The 13156-nt window shown below is 45.3% G+C and overlaps 1 protein-coding gene across 3 annotated transcripts in view; it reads left to right on the top strand.

Annotated features, from left to right (window-relative positions):
- Positions 1-11982: 11982 nt before the first annotated feature.
- LOC141146201 (uncharacterized) overlaps positions 11983-13156 on the top strand; it is a 43727-nt gene continuing 42553 nt past the window's right edge. For 2 of the 3 annotated variants that reach the window (XM_073632933.1, XM_073632931.1), the window contains exon 1: positions 11990-12548. The gene's annotated coding sequence lies outside the window, so the exon portion shown is untranslated. Of the gene's footprint in view, positions 12549-13156 lie in introns of all 3 variants that reach the window. The other variant, XM_073632934.1, reaches the window with a different exon arrangement.

Here is a 13156-nt window from a genome sequence, read left to right as displayed (position 1 = left end):
CAAACAGATGACACTAGAAGTCTGAAAAAAACATAGCTGTGCTCTTAAGCACCTGTGGCATTAGACCACCTGTGGCATTAGACCAGGTCTCAGAAAGATTTTAACCTATACAAATCTGCCCTCCAAAAATACAATTCCTGCCTCCTCACTGCCAAGCAGACCTATTTTATCTCTCTCATTAACAACTTATCATCCCCTCCCTGTCATCTCTTCTCTACCTTCAACTCTCTACTTTGTCCTCCACCGCCTCCACCCACCAACTCACTCACTGCCCAGGAGATCGACAATCACTTCAAACAGAAGATACCCTCTCCACTTAACACTCCATGTCCACAGGTACAATTATTACTTCAATCTTTTAACTCCACCACTATGGACGAGGTTGCTGAATTTCTTGGTAACGTCCAGCTAACCACCTGCCCCCTGGACCCTGTTCCCTCAAAAATCCTACGATCACCCTCTGGCTCACCCTCTACACTCTCTAACTCACATCTTCAATCTTTCCCTCTCTTCTGGCATTTTCCCCAACTCTCTAAAACATGCTTTAGTCACCCCCATGCTTAAAATCCCCTTACTGGACCCCATCAATCTTAACAACCTGCACCCTGTCTCCCTGCTCCCCATTGTATCCAAACTCCTTGAATGTCTGGTCTACAACCAACTGAGCGACCACCTCGCTAGCAATAATCTTCTTGATCCCCTTCAGTCTGGATTTCGTCCTCAACACTCCACAGAAACTGCTCTCCTAAAAGCAACAAACGATCTACCAATGGCCATAACCAACATTATTTTGTACTCCTACCCCTGGACCTTTCTGCTGCCTTTGACACAGTGGATCACCTCCTTCTCCTCAAAAAACTCCACGCCTTTGGACTGTACTCTTCACTGGTTCTTTTCCTACTTATCCAACCACACCTTTAGCGTTACTTAAAATTATACTTCCTCCTCTCCTCTTCTTTCTCTGTTGGTGTCCTCCAAGGTTCTGTTCTTGGACCTTTTCTATTCTCAATCTCCTTCCTGGGTCAGCCTCCCACGGCTTCCAATACCACCTCTACTCTGAAGACACCCAAATCTATCTCTCTACCCCTCAGCTCACTCCTTTAATCTCCTCATGTATCACTAACTTACTAACAGACATATCAGTCTGGATGTCACACCACTTCCTCAAACTCAATCTATCCAAAACGGAGCTCATAATTTTCCCTCCCCTACGTGCCTCTGCCCCTGATATCCCTGTCAAGATCGATGACACAACTATCAGCCCATCCCCGCATGCCAAGGTGCTAGGTGTAATGCTGGACTCTGAACTATACTTTCAGCTCCACATCCAATCACTGTCCAAATCCTGCTGCCTCAACCTCCGCAACATCTCCGAAATACTCCCCTTCCTAACCAATCACACTACAAAGCTCCTAATTCACTCCCTGGTCATCTCTCTCCTCAACTACTGCAACTCACAACTGATGGACTTACCTTTACATAGGCTCCATCATGAATGCTGCTGCCAGGCTCATCCACCTTACCAACCGCTTAGCATCTGCTACCCGTCTCTGACAATCCCTTCACTAACCTACACTCAGTGTCCTCCACTCCTCTCTGCCAATCCCTCCACTGGCCTCCATTCAGTGTTCTCCACCCCCCTCTGCCAATCCCTCCACTGGTCTCCATTTAATGTCCTCCACCCTTCTCTGCCGATCCATCCACTGGTCTCCATTCAGTGTCCTCCACCCCTCTCTTCCGATTCCTCTACTGGTCTCCATTCAGTGTCCTCCACCCCTCTCTGCCGATCCCTCCACTGGCCTCCATTCAGTGTCCTCCACCCCTCTCTACCAATCCCTCCATGGACCTCCATTCAGTGTCCTCCATCCCTCTCTACCAATCCCTCCACTGATCTCCATTCAGTGTCCTCCACCCCTCTCTGCCAATCCCTCCACTGGTCTCCATTCAGTGTCCTCCGCCCCTCTCTACCAATCCCTCCACTGGTCTCCATTCAGTGTCCTCCACCCCTCTATACCAATCCCTCCATGGACCTCCATTCAGTGTCCTCCACCCCTCTCTACCAATCCCTCCACTGGCTTCCACTCACCCAATCAATTAATATCAAAACACTAACAATAAGTTACAAAGCTATCCACAATTCAGCCCCCAGCTACATCACTAACCTAGTCTCCAAATACCAACCTAATCGTTCTCTTCGTTCCCTTCGTTCCTCCCAAGACCTCTCAAGATTCCTATACATTGTGCTGGTGAGGACCAGGTTGCCCAACTCACCCCCCTTCTCCCTGGATAATAAAGATTCCTATACATTGTGCTGGTGAGGACCAGGTTGCCCAACTCACCCCCCTTCTCCCTGGATAATAAAGATTCCTATACATTGTGCTGGTGAGGACCAGGTTGCCCAACTCACCCCCCTTCTCCCTGGATAATAAAGATTCCTATACATTGTGCTGGTGAGGACCAGGTTCCCCAACTCTCCCCCCCTTCTCCCTGGATAATAAAGATTCCTATACATTGTGCTGGTGAGGACCAGGTTGCCCAACTCTCCCCCTTCTCCCTGGATAATAAAGATTCCTATACATTGTGCTGGTGAGGACCATGTCCCACCATGGATGATGTAGATTTTCACACATTGTGCTGGTTCAGGACCAGGTCCCTCCTGGATATTAATAGTTTCTCATACATGTTCCTGGTTGAAGACCAGGTTTATCCAGGATGGTTTAGATTCTCTTACATTGTGCTGGTAAGGTCCCCTTTTAGATAATATGGATTCTCATCCATTTAGTGTATCCGCCTTGGGGGATGATGTCTAATATCTAATATCTGAGTCCTAGGGGGGGCAGAGCTTATTCCTTCTGATGGTCCCAGGGAGGCGGGGCTTACTCCATCTAAAGGTCCCCAGGGGGGTGGAGCTTATTCCTTCTCATGGTCCCCAGGGGAGTGGAGTTTATTCCTTCTGATGGTCCCCGGGGGGGCGGGGCTTATTCCTTCTGATGGTCCCCAGGGAGGCGGGGCTTATTCCTTCTGATGGTCCTCAGGGGCGGGGCTTATTCCTTCTGATGGTCCCCAGGGACGGGGCTTATTCCTTCTGATGGTCCCCAGGGGGGCGGGGCTTATTCCTTCTGATGGTCCCCAGGGGGGCGGGGCTTATTCCTTCTGATGGTCACCAGGGGCAGGGCTTATTCCTTCTGATGGTCCCCAGGGGCGGAGCTTATTCCTTCTGATCATCCCCAGGGAGGTGGAGCATATTCCTTCTGATAGTCCCCAGGGGGTGGAGCTTATTCCTTCTGATGGCCCCCAGGGTGGTGGAGCTTTATTCCTTCTGGTGGTCCCCAGGGGGGTGGAGCTTATTCCTTCTGATGGTCTCCAGGGGGTGGAGCTTATTCCTTCTGTTGGTCCCGGGGGGCGGAGCTTATTCCTTCTGATGGTCCCCAGGGGGGTGGAGCTTATTCCTCCTGATGGTCCCCAGGGGGGGTGGAGCTTATTCCTTCTGATGGTCCATAGGGGGCGGAGCTTATTCCTTCTGATGGTCTCCAGGGGGTGGAGCTTATTCCTTCTGTTGGCCCCCAGGAGGGGCGGAGCTTATTCCTTCTGTTGGTCCCCCAGGGGGTGGAGCTTATTCCTTCTGTTGGTCTCCATGGGGTGGAGCTTATTTCTTCTGTTGGTCCCCATGGGGTGGAGTTTATTCCTTCTGTTGGTCCCCAGGGGGCGGAGCTTATTCCTTCTGTTGATCTCCAGGGGGTGGAGCTTATTCCTTCTGTTGATCTCCAGGGGGTGGAGCTTATTCCTTCTCTTGGTCCCCAAGGGGGCGGAGCTTATTCCTTCTGTTGGTCTCCAGGGGATGGAGCTTATTTCTTCTGTTGGTCCCCATGGGGTGGAGTTTATTCCTTCTGTTGGTCCCCAGGGGGCGGAGCTTATTCCTTCTGTTGATCTCCAGGGGGTAGAGCTTATTCCTTCTGTTGATCTCCAGGGGGTGGAGCTATTTCCTTCTGTTGGTCCCTACTAGGAGCTCCGTGCAAGTGCAAAATTTGGGTATTGCAGATGATTGACTTTTATATGTATATATGACATCTAGTGGTGTCTCTGGGGCACTACATCTGGTTTACTGTATGATTTTAGTTTCTTCCTCTGTCCTCCCCTCCTGGTATTGCTACCCTGTTTCCCCGAAAATAAGACCTAACGTGATTGTCGGTGATGGCTGCAATATAAGCCCTACCCCCCAAATAAGCCCTAGTTAAAGTCCTTGTAGGTCTTATTTTTAGGGTAGGGCTTATTTTCGGGGAAACAGGGTAGGTCTTATTTGGGGGGTAGGGCTTATATTGCAGCCATCACTGACAATCACGCTAGGTCTTATTTTCGGGGAAACAGGGTAGTTAGTTTAGTCCTAGTTAGACCCTCCCTCTTCCTTCCCCTCAGTCAGTGTCGGTGTTATTCGCAGAGGTGGGGTTTAGGAAAGTCATTGTCTTCTTACACTTCCAAAGACTGGAAAACATCCTCTGTGCTGCGATTATCGGAAGTAAAATGTCGTTGGATTCAACTTCTGTGTCTTATTGAAGAGTGACGCTGCCTGTGGATGGTGCCGATTCAGCAAGTGACCTTACTGTCCCTACAGACTGGATCTATGGAGGTGTGTCAATGTATAGAGGGGCCTTGGAAGGAGCTTTTCTCCTCCTGTGTGACCCTAAACTGGTAACCAGTAAAGGCTTTCAAGGTGTCGCCGATGGAGATTTGTAGGCACCGTAGTTTGGTGACATTCCCCCGGCAGATGTCATTTTACAGCGTGACGTGTTCGGTATCTACCTACTCATCTCTACATTTTCTTTTATGTTTAACCCCCTCAATACCGGGCACTCCCCTCCCCCTTCCTGCCCAGGACAATGTTCATCTTTCAGCGCTCTCACACTTTGAATGACAATTACGCGGTCATGTGACTCTGTACACGGAGGACATTCTTATCATTTTCTTCACACAAATAGAACTTTCTTTTGGTGATATTTAATCACAGCTACTAAAAAAAAAAGACCAAAAAATGTGAAAAAAATGATTCTTTTACTTCATTTCCGTCAGTAAATTTTGTAATTAAGTAATTTTTCTCCTTCACTGATAGGCGCTGATGAGGAGGCACTGATATGCCACACTGGTGGGCACTGCTAGATGGCACTGGTGGGCACTGATAGGCGGCATGGATAGGCGGTACTGATGGGCTCTGATAGGCATTGATAGGTTGTACAGATGGGCGACACTGATGGGCATTGATGGGTGGCACTGATGAGCATTGATGGGTGGCACTGATGGGCATTGATGGGTGGTACTGATGGGCATTGATGGGCATTGATGGGTGGTACTGATGGGCATTGATGGGCATTGATGGGTGGTACTGATGGGCATTGATGGGTGGTACTGATGGGCATTGATGGGTGGCATTGATGGGCATTGATGGGTGGCACTGATGGGCATTGCTGGGTGGTACTGATGGGCATTGTTGGGCATTGATGGGTGGTACTGATGGGCATTGATGGGCATTGATGGGTGGTACTGATGGGCACTGATGGGCATTGATGGGTGGTACTGATGGGCATTGATGGGCATTGATGGGTGGTACTGATGGGCACTGATGAGCATTGATGGGTGGCACTGATGGGCATTGATGGGTGGTACTGATGGGCATTGATGGGCATTGATGGGTGGTACTGATGGGCATTGATGGGCATTGATGGGTGGTACTGATGGGCATTGATGGGTGGCACTGATGGGCATTGATGGGTGGTACTGATGGGCACTGATGGGCATTGATGGGTGGTACTGATGGGCATTGATGGGTGGTACTGATGGGCATTGATGGGTGGCATTGATGGGCATTGATGGGTGGCACTGATGGGCATTGCTGGGTGGTACTGATGGGCATTGTTGGGCATTGATGGGTGGTACTGATGGGCATTGATGGGCATTGATGGGTGGTACTGATGGGCACTGATGGGCATTGATGGGTGGTACTGATGGGCATTGATGGGTGGCACTGATGGGCATTGATGGGTGGCACTGGTGGGCATTGATGGGTGGTACTGATGGGCATTGATGGGTGGTACTGATGGGCATTGATGGGCATTGATGGGTGGCACTGATGGGCATTGATGGGTGGTACTGATGGGCATTGATGGGCATTGATGGGTGGTACTGTTGGGCACTGATGGGCATTGATGGGTGGTACTGATGGGCATTGATGGGTGGTACTGATGGGCATTGATGGGTGGTACTGATGGGCATTGATGGGCAGCACTGATAGGTGGGACTGATAGCCAGCACTGACTGGCATCACTAATGGGCACTGATTGGTGGCACTTGTGGGCAGTGGTGGGCACTCATCGCTGGCACTGGTGTCGCTATTGTAATCAGTGCCCTGATTACATCCCTAGATATCCTCTTCCTCTGTGTGGAGATGCCGCCGATCGGCTCTCCTCTCCTCTCTCTGTCAGTGTGAGGCGAAGAGCCGATTACCGTCATCTCCGTGTTTCCATGTGGCTGGCTGTGATTGGACACCGCCGATCACATGGTTAACGAGCCGCGTCTCTTTGCAGAGATGGGGGTGGCGCCGTGTCCTGGGCCGTTCTGGGACGCCGTCATTTGGCGGTGGGCGGGTGGCAACCAGTGGCACAAATAATGGGGTATTATATTGTGTTTTTGTGTATTTTTTCCCAAAAATTTGAGTTTGAAAAACCGCTGTGCAAATACCGCGTGATGTAAGAATATGCAACACCCACCATTTTATTCTGTGTGGCCTCTGCTTAAAAAAAATATATATATATATAATGTTTGGGGGTTCTAAGTAGTTTTCTAGCAAAAAATGTTTTATCCATGTAGGAGAGCAATGTCAGAATTGGTTAAATAAACCCCCTGTATGGTCAGCTCCATCTAGTGGTCAAAATGTGGAATTGTTTTCTGAAATTCCTCAATGAGAAAACGATTCCGCATTCTGACCACTAGATGGCGCTGATGAGACAGGAATAAATCTCTTACAAAAATTACAGTGACTTTTCGCTCGGCTTGCCGTAGAGATTAATACACGTATCATTGGCTCCATCTTGTGGCCTAAATGCAGTCTAGTTTTCTCATGGAGGAATTTCAGAAAACGATGCCGCACCTCGGCCACTAGATGGCGCTGGCGATCCCGGCATCAATCGCTTACAAAAATTACGGTGACAATTCATTCCGCTTTTATGAATGCTTCTGACATTTCTGCAACCAATGTTTTATAGATGGACCCCCCCTTAAGGCTCGTACACGATATAAGAAAATCGGGCGAACATTTTCATCCGAGGAACAATCGTGCGAATTTCCGATAGTATGTACACAACTTTCGACAGCTGATTCTGACCTTCCAAATGAAAATCTCTGAAGGGACCGGAACGAACGATTTCCGCTTAATGTGCACGGTTTTCATACATTATTTTTGTGCAAGAAAAATCAGAAACTAAAGACCGTGCCTGATCTGAAAGAATAAACAACAAAAAAGCTTTTGCCATACGAGAATTTTTGTACCTTATTGCCTATCCCTGGTTCCGACTTGCTGTGAAACAACCAGGAAAATCAGAATAATCGTTCACCCAATTTTCCTATAATGTGTACCCCACTTTACATATTGCATGCAACATTTTTATCTGCCTGTGTGTGTCTAGCCAGCTAGAGTCTGGGTGAGGCCCTCTAGTGGCGGCCAGCGGTATTGCAGGCTGTGATGACTTTTACGGCATTGTCTTATCTGCCCAAAGGAAGCGCCCCTCTCCTTCCTTCTCCACCAAACTAAGTTCTCGCTTTGGTTAGTAAGTCGCGGTGGGTGTGACTCCTCCACATCTGGTGGCTGGACATGTACACTGCCGAGAAATGTGTTCGTTTTCGTTTCGTTCGGTTTTTTTTTTTTTTTTTTTTCGGGTCATTCGTTAGGATCGAATTGCGGAAATGTGTAAATTCGAAAATCCAGAAATTCGAAAATCCGGAAATTTGGAAATTCATAAATTCGAACATTCAGAAATTTGAAAATTCCAAAATTTGAAAATTTCGAAATCTGAAAATTCAGAAAATAAGAATGAAAATCCGAAAATTTCAAAAGAACGAAAATCTGAAAATTCAAATAATAACTAACAAATAATATATAGCTATTAAATGATAGATATTGGAATTTCCTTTCAAATTTGTCTGTTAGTGAGCGTAACAAATACAAATTTATCTGAAGTTGCGAATTATCCGAAAATAATGAATGCCGCATCTAAACCAATGGAATGGAATGAATGAATAATAATAAAATGTTTTTATTATTATTATTATATATTGTTATTAATTTATTGCATTCCATTCGTTTAGAAGCGGCATTCATTATTTTGGATTATTTGTAACTTCGGATAAATTTGTTTTCGTTGCGTTCAGCCAAATTTGAAAGGAAATTCCAATACCTATAATTTAATAATAATAAATTTAGTAATAGTTAAGTTGTTATTAGTTAGTTATTATTTCAGATTTTAGATTTTCAGATTTTTCTTCTTTTTTTTCGGATTTTCGTTCTTTTGAATTTTTCGATCTTATTTTCAGCTTTTCAAATTTCCGAATTTCCGAATTTATGAATTTTCAAATTTTCGAATTTTCGAATTTACGAATTTATGATTTTTCGAATATTCAAATTTACGAGTATTCGGAAACATTTGTTTAAAATTGGTTTAAAAAAAAGAAATTCGGAATAAAACGAACTGCACATGTCTATTGGTGGCAGTGGTGAGATATTGGGGTGCGCATGCTCGTTACAGTATTACTTGTGCCTAGATTGAAGAACTTTGGGTTCTGGCGACAGGTTCTTGCCCCTCCCCCCTCGCCCCCGTATCCTCTGTATCCCCCATGAGTGACAACAAGCCGGGTCATGACCAGCCCCCCCTCCCCCGAATGGTATCGGTGCCCCATACACTTGTTCTCCGTGCTGGCGGTCTAACGCTGGCAGTTTTTGGTGTGATCGTCCCGCTGTGTATAGTACAGTCAGTCATTGTATTAGAAAATAACAATGTATCAGCTTCACTGCAACACCCATTGTACAACGCTGCGGATTATGTCAGAGCCATATATATATTATAATATATTATATATCACTCCAGTATTGTGTCTCTTCCTATAGCTATATTCCTGCCTCTACACATACAGTACATATTATTATTATTATTCAGGATTTATATAGCACCAACAGTTGCCTCAGTTTGCACAGTTTGCAGTTTGCTCAGTTTGTGCAGTTTGCTCAGTTTGTGCAGTTTGCTCAGTTTGTACAGTTTGTACAGTTTGCTCAGTTTGTACAGTTTGCTCAGTTTGCTCAGTTTGTGCAGTTTGCTCAGTTTGTACAGTTTGTACAGTTTGCTCAGTTTGTACAGTTTGCTCAGTTTGTACAGTTTGCTCAGTTTGCTCAGTTTGTGCAGTTTGTACAGTTTGCTCAGTTTGTACAGTTTGCTCAGTTTGCTCAGTTTGTACAGTTTGTACAGTTTGCTCAGTTTGTACAGTTTGCTCAGTTTGCTCAGTTTGCTCAGTTTGTGCAGTTTGCTCAGTTTGTACAGTTTGCTCAGTTTGCTCAGTTTGTACAGTTTGCTCAGTTTGTACAGTTTGCTCAGTTTGCTCAGTTTGCTCAGTTTGCTCAGTTTGTACAGTTTGCAGTTTGCTCAGTTTGTACAGTTTGCTCAGTTTGCTCAGTTTGTACAGTTTGCAGTTTGCTCAGTTTGCTCAGTTTGTACAGTTTGCACAGTTTGCTCAGTTTGCTCAGTTTGCTCAGTTTGCTCAGTTTGTACAGTTTGCTCAGTTTGCTCAGTTTGCTCAGTTTGTACAGTTTGCTCAGTTTGTACAGTTTGCAGTTTACTCAGTTTGTACAGTTTGCAGTTTGCTCAGTTTGTACAGTTTGCTCAGTTTGTACAGTTTGCTCAGTTTGTACAGTTTGTACAGTTTGCAGTTTGCTCAGTTTGTACAGTTTGCTCAGTTTGTGCAGTTTGCTCAGTTTGCTCAGTTTGCTCAGTTTGTACAGTTTGCTCAGTTTGTACAGTTTGCAGTTTGCTCAGTTTGCTCAGTTTGTACAGTTTGCTCAGTTTGTACAGTTTGCAGTTTGCTCAGTTTGCTCAGTTTGCTCAGTTTGTACAGTTTGCAGTTTGCTCAGTTTGTACAGTTTGCAGTTTGGTCAGTTTGTACAGTTTGCAGTTTGCACAGTTTGCACAGTTTGCTCAGTTTGCTCAGTTTGCACAGTTTGCTCAGTTTGCTCAGTTTGCACAGTTTGTACAGTTTGCAGTTTGCTCAGTTTGTACAGTTTGCACAGTTTGCTCAGTTTGCTCAGTTTGTACAGTTTGCTCAGTTTGCTCAGTTTGCACAGTTTGCAGTTTGCTCAGTTTGCTCAGTTTGCTCAGTTTGTACAGTTTGCTCAGTTTGTACAGTTTGCAGTTTGCTCAGTTTGCTCAGTTTGTACAGTTTGCACAGTTTGCTCAGTTTGTACAGTTTGCAGTTTGCTCAGTTTGTACAGTTTGCACAGTTTGCTCAGTTTGCTCAGTTTGTGCAGTTTGCTCAGTTTGTACAGTTTGTACAGTTTGCAGTTTGCTCAGTTTGTACAGTTTGCAGTTTGCTCAGTTTGTACAGTTTGCTCAGTTTGTACAGTTTGCTCAGTTTGTACAGTTTGCTCAGTTTGTGCAGTTTGCTCAGTTTGCTCAGTTTGCTCAGTTTGTACAGTTTGCAGTTTGCTCAGTTTGCTCAGTTTGCTCAGTTTGTACAGTTTGCAGTTTGCTCAGTTTGTACAGTTTGCTCAGTTTGTACAGTTTGCTCAGTTTGTACAGTTTGTACAGTTTGCAGTTTGCTCAGTTTGTACAGTTTGCAGTTTGCTCAGTTTGTACAGTTTGCTCAGTTTGTGCAGTTTGCTCAGTTTGCTCAGTTTGCTCAGTTTGTACAGTTTGCTCAGTTTGTACAGTTTGCAGTTTGCTCAGTTTGCTCAGTTTGTACAGTTTGCAGTTTGGTCAGTTTGTACAGTTTGCAGTTTGCTCAGTTTGCTCAGTTTGCTCAGTTTGTACAGTTTGCAGTTTGCTCAGTTTGCTCAGTTTGCACAGTTTGCTCAGTTTGCTCAGTTTGTGCAGTTTGTGCAGTTTGCTCAGTTTGCTCAGTTTGCACAGTTTGTACAGTTTGCAGTTTGCTCAGTTTGTACAGTTTGCACAGTTTGCTCAGTTTGCTCAGTTTGTACAGTTTGCTCAGTTTGTACAGTTTGCTCAGTTTGCTCAGTTTGCACAGTTTGCAGTTTGCTCAGTTTGCTCAGCTTGCTCAGTTTGTACAGTTTGCTCAGTTTGTACAGTTTGCAGTTTGCTCAGTTTGCTCAGTTTGTACAGTTTGCACAGTTTGCTCAGTTTGTACAGTTTGCAGTTTGCTCAGTTTGCTCAGTTTGTACAGTTTGCACAGTTTGCTCAGTTTGTGCAGTTTGCTCAGTTTGTACAGTTTGTACAGTTTGCAGTTTGCTCAGTTTGTACAGTTTGCAGTTTGCTCAGTTTGTACAGTTTGCTCAGTTTGTACAGTTTGCTCAGTTTGTACAGTTTGCTCAGTTTGTACAGTTTGCAGTTTGCTCAGTTTGTACAGTTTGCAGTTTGCTCAGTTTGCTCAGTTTGCTCAGTTTGTACAGTTTGCAGTTTGCTCAGTTTGCTCAGTTTGCACAGTTTGCTCAGTTTGCTCAGTTTGCTCAGTTTGCACAGTTTGCTCAGTTTGCGCAGTTTGCAGTTTGCTCAGTTTTCTCAGTTTGCTCAGTTTGCTCAGTTTGCGCAGTTTGCGCAGTTTGCTCAGTTTTTTCAGTTTGCACAGTTTGCTCAGTTGCCTCAGTTTGTACAGTTTGCAGTTTGCGCAGTTTGCACAGTTTGCTCAGTTTGCACAGCACTTTACAAACAGAACACATCGCAGCGCCCCCCAGTGGAGAGATATCATGAAGAACATAGCGAAGAGCTCCGCTCGGAAAATGTTTAATTTGAAGCAGATTTTTTGCTGTGTTTTCCAGGTCCAGTCACATGCGGGGAGTGACTCCGGATCTGTGTGTCAGTACGGGGTCAGCCAGTCCCTCCGGCAGATGGTCCATTATACGGTGAGTCAGTCTGAATCACTTCTCCATCCAACATCACCAAGAAAAGTCTGCAGAGACCTCCGAGGAGCTTCACCGGGCAGAGCAGGAGCAGATCTGGATGTGATTGAGGGATTAAGAATACCCTACAGAGGAGACGAGACGGGACGTGTGCTGGACCCTGAGGTGGGAGATACTCTATAAGGGGCACTATACATATATATGGGAGAAGATATTCTATACTGACCCCCCCAAGACAGCCAGAGAGAGGAGAATATACTGTATACCCAATGATAACCTCTCAGAAGGACCACAGAGAAGATAACACCATATATAATCTATACTGGACCTCAAGGAGGGATACGAAGAAGATACCAACCTATAGAGTCTATGCTGGACTCTCAGAGGAAAAGCAGAGAAGATAGTACCCTATATAATCTATACTGGACTTCAAAGGAGGGACACAGAGAAGGTAACACTCTATATAATCTAAACTGAACCTATAGGAGGAGATAACACCCTATATAAGCTTAAAGGACCTGTAGGAGGGATACAGTGAAAGTAACACCCTATATAATTTATAGTGGATCTATAGGAGGGATATGGAGAAAGTAATACACTATATAAGCTATAGTGGATCTATAGGAGGAGACAACACCCTATATAAGTTATACTGGACCTATAGGAGGGATACAGAGAAAGTAATACCCTATGTAATCTACAGTGGACTTATAGGACATATATGGAGAAGGTAACACCCTATATAACCTTTGCTGGACCTATAGGAGGAGATAACACCCTATATAAGTTATACTGGTCCTATAGGAGGAGATAAGACCCTATATAAGTTATACTGGTCCTATAGTAGGGATTCGGAGAAGGTAACACCCTATATAACTTATACTGGACCTATAGGAGGGATTCAGAGAAGGTAACACCCTATATAAGTTATACTGGACCTATAGGAGGGATTCAGAGAAGGTAACACCCTATATAACTTATACTGGACCTATAGGAGGGATTTGGAGAAGGTAACACCCTATATAAGTTATACTGGACCTATAGGAGGCATTCAGAGAA

The sequence above is a fragment of the Aquarana catesbeiana genome, linkage group LG05, assembly GCF_042186555.1.
Source record: "Aquarana catesbeiana isolate 2022-GZ linkage group LG05, ASM4218655v1, whole genome shotgun sequence".
Classification (NCBI taxonomy): domain Eukaryota; kingdom Metazoa; phylum Chordata; class Amphibia; order Anura; family Ranidae; genus Aquarana; species Aquarana catesbeiana.
This window is presented reverse-complemented; position numbering and strand designations above follow the sequence as displayed.